Here is a 9,868-nt window from a genome sequence, read left to right as displayed (position 1 = left end):
GATACCCTAGGGAGGTACAGCCTCCGGACTTGGCGGGACTCACACGTCTACCGCTAACCTCCTTGATACCTAAGGAGGTACAACCTCCGGACTTGGCGGGACTCACACGTCTACCGCTATCCTAGTCCTCCGGCTAGGACCTAAGGGAGGCTATCTGACCCACCGCTGGCCCGGTGGGTCCTGACCACTGGGTATGCCGAACCTTAGCTCTTAGAAGGGCTGAAAGGCTGGTCCAGGACCCTAGCTAGGCTTCAGCCCAGTCTTCTGTCTTCGTGCAGGGAGCGAACTCCCCGAGGTCCGTTGGGTCACCCGTCTTATACCCCTTCGTGGCCAGGTAGAACCAATCATACATTCGCACGTGGAACCGTCTGATTGGTTCGCACCAAACCCTGGCCACGATCCGTTTCACCTCGACTGACCCCAACCGTTGTACCCAGGGGTAATGCTGCACCGCCCTGGTGGCAACGCAGGTTACGCAACAGCGCGTAGTTAACACCTCTACACGTGTATGATGTTTAACGTCTTTCGCACCATACATGGCCCACTGTGCTAATCGGAGGTGCAGTATTAAGTCTATGGCAAGTTTTTATTTAAAGCTTTCGTGACTGCAGGGATTCATATTCTTGGTTCTTTCGGTGAAGTCACGTAGAAGGGAAACAATAAAATAATAAAAATATAAAACAATAAAATTCTCACGACGTTTTGACTGCAACACAAGCAATCATCATGATGATGATTGTTTTATATTTTTATTATTTTATTGTTTTATATTTTTTATTATTTTATTGTTTTATATTTTCATTATTTATTGTTTTTCTATGGGCAGTGATAATTCTATGGGAAGTGTTCAGTCTATGTGTAGTGTTAGCCTATGGCTAGTGAGTCACTTTTGAGACACTAATAGTAGGAGGCAACACGCGTTTATTCAACACATTTAACACTTGTTCACACATGGGATAACTACAAATAGGTCAGAGCAGCCGGAACTCTGTCTGACCTATGACGCCAGAGACGAAGACAAAGACGTAGTGTGTAGGTTTCCATTCCACCGACAGACAGCCCTTATCCAGCCTCGGGACTTCTCTTTTATGCCCCCCGGCATGGCCTGGCTCCGCCCTACCAGAAGATTCTGGGCCACCTTCCACGTGTCCCTTGCCTGGCTCCGCCCTTGGCTATGCCCCCTGTTAGAACCCACCAGAATGTTCTGGGCTATACCCCACGTGTCCCCTCTGTCACCTTTGCCCCATATCCCTTACCCCGGCCTTTTACGTGCTCTACCAGCTGGCCGGGGTGCTACGTCCTCATATGTACATTTCTGCCAGCAGCCTAGTGACACACTCTGTGGCCTTGCATGCTCTGCTGACAGAACGGCTGATACACCCTGCTCTGCTGGCAGGTCAGCCGTTATGCCCACAATTCCTCTCTTTGTCAGTAACCAGCGCTAGGCGCCGTAGTGACCATTTTTTTGTCATTACATCACCCCCCCCCCCCCTCAAAAAACACAGCCGTGCCGGCTGACCTCCATATCTCGTGCAGCGGGACGACTACCCAATTAACCAACAACAATTCCGACGACAACAACAGCAACAACAACAACCTTCATACACACCACCCGACGACTGCTGGCACGCCACAGCCCACGAACACAGGTAGAACTCAGTTCAACCAGCAAACACAGCCCGGCTCGTGTCTGTGCCCACTTGCCAGACGATGGCGGAATAAATAGGATGACTGGGGCAGTTGTTTAAAATGAACAGTTCTTGAACGGGTCCTCGTCGTTGGACCCCCGGGTGGGACAAGGGCGGGTTCCCTGGGGACAACTTGAAAATGGTCTAACGGGCACGGCCCCTCCCGGAAAGAAGATGGGGGGGGGGGGTAGCGGGTTTTGGTCATTCCTCCCTCCTTGGATGGCTTTCAGATGGCTCAACGGGTGGTTTCCGCGGTTGTCAAGTGCTGGATTCCTGTGGGCGGAGGAACAAAAATCAGCTGAGGCCTAACCTCCGTGGTCGCACGCCCAGGCTCGTCGGCCACATCAGACACCCTGCCTTCGGGTAGTGAGGATGAAACAACCTGGCAAGGAGGAAAATAAGGTTTCAGCCGCGATGGGTGCACGTTCCAACGCCTGCGACCAGGGGCGGAGCCAGGGGGGGTGACAGGGGTGACATTCTGCGTATAAGTGTACGACACTCGGTCTGGTGGACTCCATGGAACTGCATTGTCAGAGTGTGTCGCCAACCGATGGCCTGACTCTCTAATCATTCTTGAAATAAAATTTGCTGAATGTCACCCCGGCCTGCGACCAACCTGGATCCGAAAACATTGCGGCCTCCTGACCACTATCAGCTCAACCAGGCCCTGCCATGGTCTATACAATTTATGGGACGTGCCCAAGGGCACATGGGGACAATGCAGCAATGCCTTCTTCCAAGTTTTCCATGGGTTCCCGGACTCCCAAAGCCCTGCCAGTTTCTCATTGGCCATGAAAGTGCAGGAGGCGGGATGCCTCCTGCGCTTTCATCAATCGTTTAAGGGTGAGGTGCATAAGTCTTGGCACAGCGACTCTCTTTTTACCCGACTCAATATTTAACTGGGCTTCCATGGGGGGGGGGGGGGGGGGGGTCACACTCTCTCCCGTACATAAAAAAGGGGAGAACCCGGAAGTGGCGTGAGGGGCCATCCTATAGGCCGCGCGAACATCAGGAACATGTAGGTCCAAATCGGACTGTGCCTCATTGACTAGTTGGCACAACATGGACGTAAGAGTCCTGTGCAGGTGCTCTACCATCCCGTCAGTCTGGGATGGTAGGGCAAAGTACGAATTTTATTTCTAACCAACAGATCACACACTTCAACAACTTAAAAGAAAATTTCCGACCTTGCTCCATAAGGAGACGTTCTGGGGCCCCTTTATCGAACATGTGCCCATGAAGGAAAGCATCCGTTAAAGACGCAGCCGACTTATCTGCCAGGGGCCATGCCACTGGGTACCGTAACAGGTACTCCACCCCCACAAGTAAAAATGTATTACCCCAATAGACTGCAACCGTGATCGGGCCAGCCTCGGTTGGGGCTTTCGGGGAGCACATTCCACACACCCCAAGGTGCATAAACTGCACAATGGGCAGCTCTCCTAACTCTACCCTGCAGAGCAGTCAGCACAACGATGCGGTAACACTGCACTTCTGCATCCCATCTCATGAGCAGCCCATCTCGGAGGACCACGGGGGACATACACCCTGGACCCTTCCTACTGCTCGTTGTACCGACATGGTGACGTATTTTTAGAAGGGAGGCATCCTCTGCCTGGAGGCGCCCCCACTCCTCGTGTGCAAGACCAATGGTGTTGTCGCACACGACCATCACTATGGATGGTGGAGAGTCCACTGACGCTACAACGGCGCAAGGCTCTCATTCACCTACTGGTTTATAACGCCCGGCACCCACCAAACATGCACAGTAGCCCTTGGGCGACAATCGCGACAAAGCGTCCGCATTACAGTGGCGCAACCCTTTCCTGTAGGTGACTGTGAAGGAGTAGTCCTGTTAAACCTCCAACCATCATGAGAGCTGTCCGGACGGCTGGTCAATTCGCAGCGCATATTGCAGGGCCGCGTGATTCGTGTGTGCCACAAACTGCCTACCATAGAGGTATGGACGGTACTGCTGCATAAAATTCACGATAGCCAACAACTCGCAGCGTGTAATACAATAGCGCTGCTCTGCGGAGGACAGTACCCGGCTCCCGTAAGTGACTACGCTCTCCACCACGTTCTCCACCTGTGACAACACGGCGCCTATTCCAGTGTCGCTGACGTCCGTGTCCAGCATGAATGGCAAGGAGAAATCGGGGTACCAAAGGGGAGGTGCATTAACGAGGCCATCGCGCAACGCAACAAATGTGGCCTCCTCCTCCTTCCCCCACGGAAATCTCTGACCCTTTGCAGTGAGAGCGTGGAGCAGCTTCGCGACTGTCTCGAACCCGGGCACAAAGCATCGGTAGTATGACGCGAACCCAACAAAACTGCGGACTTCACCCACTGACGATGGGGTTGGCCACTTTCGCACGCATGCAGTTTTATCAGGGTCCATGGCAATTCCGGCCTCGCTAACAATGTGACCCAAATAGTGAACCGACTTTTGCAAGAGGTGACATTTTTGAGGCTTAAACTTAGAATTGGCTGCCCGCATTTTGACAAACACCGAACGCAGCCGCTGCCGAATGTTGTATATATAGGCCTTTTTCCAAAGATTCATATTAGAATAATTCTGCCAATATGTTTGTTTATTATTGATCGGGGTGAGCATGGGGCATGAAAGGGTGAGGCACATCCCACCCCTCACACCCACTGCCTTACAGCATTTAAATCAACTCGAGGGTGGAGGCCATGAAGAGCCATTAAATAATAAACTCCGGGGCAAAGGGAGGTTAACGACGATCTTGGAAATCTCCAGATTGTCAAAGGACCACATGACATGACCTCCCCGCCGACGTTGTGGACAGTTCACAAACAAATAGCCAGACTCACTGGCACGGACGCAGAGCACAGGGCAAACGAACATTATAACTGATATACTTTGTTTCATACGGTAAAAGTTCGAAGCTTGGGTATAAGAATTAGTCGACATTATAGACTGCAGTATTCATTATTTTATTTCTTATTGTATCTTTCTATCTACGTGACTTTACCAAGAGAACCAAGGAATATGAATTCCGGCAGTCAAGAAAGCTTAAGTGGAAACTTCGTTATATCTCCATCCTCAGGATATCAAAATATAACTCGAGAATAAAAAGCACGGATCCTTGGATACAGAAAAGGAGCAAAGGTTAATAAAACCCTTGGAATACCGGAGGTAACATCTAATGGTGCATTACAAATATTGGTTAAACATAAACCAAATAATAATAAAAAAAAAGATTAGACCGGGGGTAACTCAAAATAGATACGAGAAAAATAGGTCAAACACACAAGACCAGATAATGTATTCCATGCAATCAGAGCTTCCCTGGCCGCCTTTGTCTTCCAACAATTTGACACAACACAGAGTAGCCATAAAATACGTATGAAGGGAGAGTGCCTCCCTCCCTTTTAGCAGAAACCACGGAGGCAGGAAAAAGGGGGGGGGGGGGGGGGTGGAATGCAAACAAACATAAAATGTGATGGAAAGCAGCCAGTCAGGGGTCACCAAGAGGAGAGGGGGGGAATCGACCAAACAGATGCCCATTGTTTTTGTTTAACCTCTTTCTATATATGTAACTTCACTAAATGAACCAAAGAACATGAGCTCCTGCAATCACGAAAGCTTAAGTCCAAACTAAGCTATATCTCCAACCTCAGGATATCGAAATATAACTCGAGAATAAAACACTGATCCCTGGCGACATGGACTGAGAACAAAGCTTAGCAAAACCCTCGGAATAGTGGTGGGAACAACGAGGGCACATTACAAATCTTGGTTAAACATAAACCAAATAATTATCACGAGGTAGACCGGAGGTAACTCAAAAGGGACACAAGAAAAATAGGTCAAACACACAAGACCAGATAATATGTATTCCATGGAATCAGAGCCTCCCCAGCCACTTTTGTCTTCCAACAATTTGACACAACACATTTTCCCCCTCGCAAGAGACGCGTGGAGGGGAGAGAATTTCAGATATATGCAGTGACACGACACGTAAAATTCAGTACGGCAAGCGGCAAGCTCCGGGGTGGGCCCTGCAATCGACCAAGGATGGCGAGGCTTGCCGAGTAGCGATGTGTCACCATGTACGAGTTCGGTGCTGACAGGAGAAGTATCGCTCAAGTTATTCTACACTGAGTGCCAACTCCCACCCGGCAGCTGCACGATCAAGGAGAGAGATAGAGTGACGAGCAACGACAAGCAATCAACCGGGAGAAATGGCGGAAAGCGCCAAGCAGCGACCAAGCCAGCATCGCAGAGGACCAGCTGCACGCGCAATCGTGCATCTCCAGAGAGCACGGAGCAGTAGAGAGCGCGCAGCAGCACCACCAGCGCCACCGAGCAAGGGAATCAGCGGCCAGCGGACAAACGGCGAGCACTACGAGCACCTTCAAAGACAAGCGTTGTGCCGACTCTCTTCATCCAGCAGTGGATAAGCAGCTGCAGCTGCCGCCTCAAAGAGAGAGAGCGAGGAAGCTGTTTGTCTGAGACGCCCACATTCACACACCTCTAACGCATCGCCCGGCATCTGCTTAACGCAAAGATTTGAATAAGGAGACAAAACCACCAACAAACACATAACGCACATTTCGGGACAAAATAATAAGAAGACTGATAATAAGAGTGCGCCAACTATTCGCTGATGATGAAGAACATTGCTGCCCATTGAGAAACGTGGATACGGTCGTTTAGAAGTATTTTAGTCATTCATTTTGTTAATTGCTTAATTGTACAAATGAATTTATTGATGAAACTAAACGTTTGGAAAACCTACTTTACGAATCTACACACTCACAGGGAGACCATCGTGTTAAAATCTCTATTTTGATCATAGGATCTTGCCGGCGAATTTATTGAAGCCTTAGCCAATTGAGAAGCATTTGCTGAAGCAGGCACACTGCCACACACCATTGTTCCAAGACATTTTGTTAATTGCATAATCTTACCAATGAATTCATTGAGGTCTACTTTTGCTTTCGGGATACGTTTTATTTTTCCTATCGCCGTATATGCCCGCTTTACTCTGAGGAATTAAAAGATTGTTCTGTTACCCAGTTTAACAAACGTAATCATTTAGGGTTAAATGTACGGATCAATGAGGAGGACATCTCCAGGAGTACTGTGTTGACATTCCAGACATAAGAGTTTGCATATTAGAGCGTTATATTTTTGTTTAGAAATTAAAGTTGCTTAACACAGAAGTGTCTAAGTGGTGCCTTCCTAAGTTAATGCATAATAATCTTGATTATAAGAACTGTATCCTGCGGTGAGATTTTAATTTGGAGACCTGACATTAACACACTAAACATAATCAGTAAATGTTAAAGTGACAATCATTGTATTATCCCGATTTCAAGACAACAAAGCATACTTACATCACACTTGCATAACTTCATACAACTCATTGTATTATCCCGATTGATAATACGACCCTAGACAACGAAGCAGAGCCGAATTATCATAATTACATGCATTAACATAATTACATACACTTGCATAACTTAATACAATTACACCTCGCTAATTCGCATAAATTACTTGCATAATTAAATAAATTAACATAATTTCTGATATATATTTTTTGACATTTAACTTTCACTATTTTTATTAATTTTACATGACCCAACATATATAACAAGTTCCTGAAACGTGCAGCCAAAGACGACTACGTCATCCAAATAAATCAAACACGAATCCCATTGGAGTCCCAATAGCACTAAATCCATAAGTCACTGGAACGTGGCTGTAGCCGAGTGAAGTCCCATCAGAAGTCAGTTAAATTGAAACAACCCCTGCGGTTTGCAGAATGCTGTTTTTTGCTTGCAACTTTCATCCATAGGCAACTGCCAAAACTCTGGAGAAAAATCGCGCACCCGACAGTGCATCCAATGAATCGTCCATCCGTGGAAGTGGGTACGCATCTGCAACAGAGAACTTGTTTAATTTCCGAAAATTCACACACAATCTCAAACTCCTCTGCTTTTTAACCAGGACAATGTTCGCTCCCCACGGACTGGTGGAAGGGGAAATTATATCAGCCGCCAACATCTCGTCAACCGCCTGACACACATGGTCCTTCTCTTTAGGACTAAACCAAAACGAATTCTGACATATGGGAGCAGCGCTACCCATATCAATATGATGATGCATCAGGGACGTGCGGCCAATATCAAATTTATTCTTACTAAACAGATCAGAGAATTCCCGGAACAGTACACGAAACCTGACCCTCTGCTACCACGACAAATCCAGATTTTCCGAACAGAACGCATCCATCCATGATTCATGCGACACCGCTCCCCATTCCACTGAAGCCACAACCTGAGCAGTCACGTCACTGGTATCTCGACAACACATGGCCGTTGCGTGGGCCAAAACCGTACCCACCTGTATAACCACGGGACTCAATCCAGCATTCATCACCTGGAGGAAGGGCTCCTGATCCCCCCTCACTATCGTCTGGGCCCCCACCAAAGTGAAACCATGAACCGCTCTGTTCGAAGGGGTTAAAATAACCCCCACCTCAGTAACTTCCTGATCGAGCTGTTTCCGCAGTCACAAGGGCACAAGCATCTGTGCACCCGGGGGAACTAGAATAGTTTCGCTTACCAGGGTCTAAACCATAGCGTTAGCTATATGCAACTGAGTTGGGGAAGACAACAATGCCAATCGACGCCCCGATGGCAGCTCAACACACCCCTGGTCAATCAAAATCTTGAGGGGCATCTTCTTAAAAAAAAACAGTTCCCAACAAACAAGGCACCACCAGTGACTTCGAAACCAACACTGGGCCTGTCATTTCAATATCACCAAACCGTACTGTCGATGATTGGCCCACAATGATTTCGCCATTAGCGGCAACACATGGACGACCCACTGGACTAAGACAACCCAATTGTGGTGGCAAGGACCTATAAATAAACTCCAAAATGATGGTGGGGGATGCTTCCGTATCAATGAGCACCCACACCTCAACAGCCTGCACGGTCCCCACAACCACAGACATTCCCGCCACCACGACACGATGCGCCAACGTGGTCCACTGCCCCGGACGCCGCGGCCATCTGCCACCCTCTAAAACCCGACTATCACGCGCCGTGACCCGACAAGGAGCAGAGACGTGTGAACCTGACATGGTCTGCGATGAAGATGCCTGAAATTACTGTGGAGGCCATTTTATGATGCACCCCGACTCGCCGTCGCATTTTACAATGTGCCTGTATGCATCGAGCTACCTTAATCGAAGTCAGGTCGTCCTCTTCCGTGGCGGGCAGAAAAACATTAATTTCCCACTCCAACTCCAACAACCTCTCCAACACCAGGAAGTTCAACCCCGCTTGCTCCATCTTGGGGTATGCGGCTTGGGCCAGCGACATCAGCGTGTTCCGGAAGGCGAGAGGTGTCTTGGCCTCCCCTCGTCTTTGCGTTATAAATTTTTGTCAAACATTGGACAGCGGATCAAAGATAGCTGTCAGATGGGCATACGCCTGTGACAGTGTCGTCCTGTCCATTGGGTAATCGCATAAAATGCCGCCAAGGCATCATCATCCAAAGTCGTAGGCAGCACTCACAGCGCCTCAACATTAATCTATCCCGTGAGCTCACACGTTGCAGCAAACCAGCTTTGAAAGGCAGCCCAATCGCCCCCCACGGCTTCAAACTCCAATACAAATGACAACCGCTTCTTGAGGGTGTGCATCTCTGCACGCGAATTCGGCGGCGAGTCGTATGTGGTGGGAGCCATTTCCTACCCAGTCGACAAAATGGCGGCCGTCCGAGTTGGCTGGGGCTCCGCGGTTTCCCGCGCTTGGTTAATGGCGGCAGCGGGGCTGTCCACAAGCCTCTCTCGAACCACCACGTCTTCCTCCGGCTCCTCCACGTCCAGCTCCCGCACCCAGCGGTGCCGCGTATTTCATATACGGCGTCCTCCTCCTGACGACCGCAGTGCGGAGTCGCCGTCTTCCTCCCGATGCTCTGCCAGGAGCGCCTCCTCGGGATTATTCTCCGGGGTCCCAGGTCCCGGGGCTGTCTGGGGAATAACCTCCCCGCTGTCTTCCTCGTCTGAAGACACCAGGGTGAGTGTCTTCCTCCGTATAAACATCAACATTCTAAGCATAATTTTCCCAATTTCATCATATATCGTTAACACTATTGGCACCAAATGTAGTGAGTCACTTCTGAGACA

General features: G+C 49.1%; 1 long non-coding RNA gene across 1 annotated transcript in view; it reads right to left on the bottom strand.

Moving 5' to 3' along the window:
- Positions 1-576: 576 nt before the first annotated feature.
- The window catches only part of LOC142907779 (uncharacterized), a 92,221-nt gene continuing 82,929 nt past the window's right edge, over positions 577-9,868 (bottom strand). Inside the window, exon 2 of the long non-coding RNA XR_012931263.1 lies at positions 577-1,961. This is a non-coding gene — a long non-coding RNA (uncharacterized LOC142907779). The remainder of the gene's footprint in view (positions 1,962-9,868) is intronic.

The sequence above is a fragment of the Petromyzon marinus genome, chromosome 83, assembly GCF_048934315.1.
Source record: "Petromyzon marinus isolate PM22_M1 ecotype Great Lakes invasive population chromosome 83, UKy_Petmar_22M1.pri1.0, whole genome shotgun sequence".
NCBI lineage: Eukaryota > Metazoa > Chordata > Hyperoartia > Petromyzontiformes > Petromyzontidae > Petromyzon > Petromyzon marinus.
Note: the sequence above shows the minus strand (reverse complement) of the source record. Positions and strands in the feature narration are given on the sequence as shown.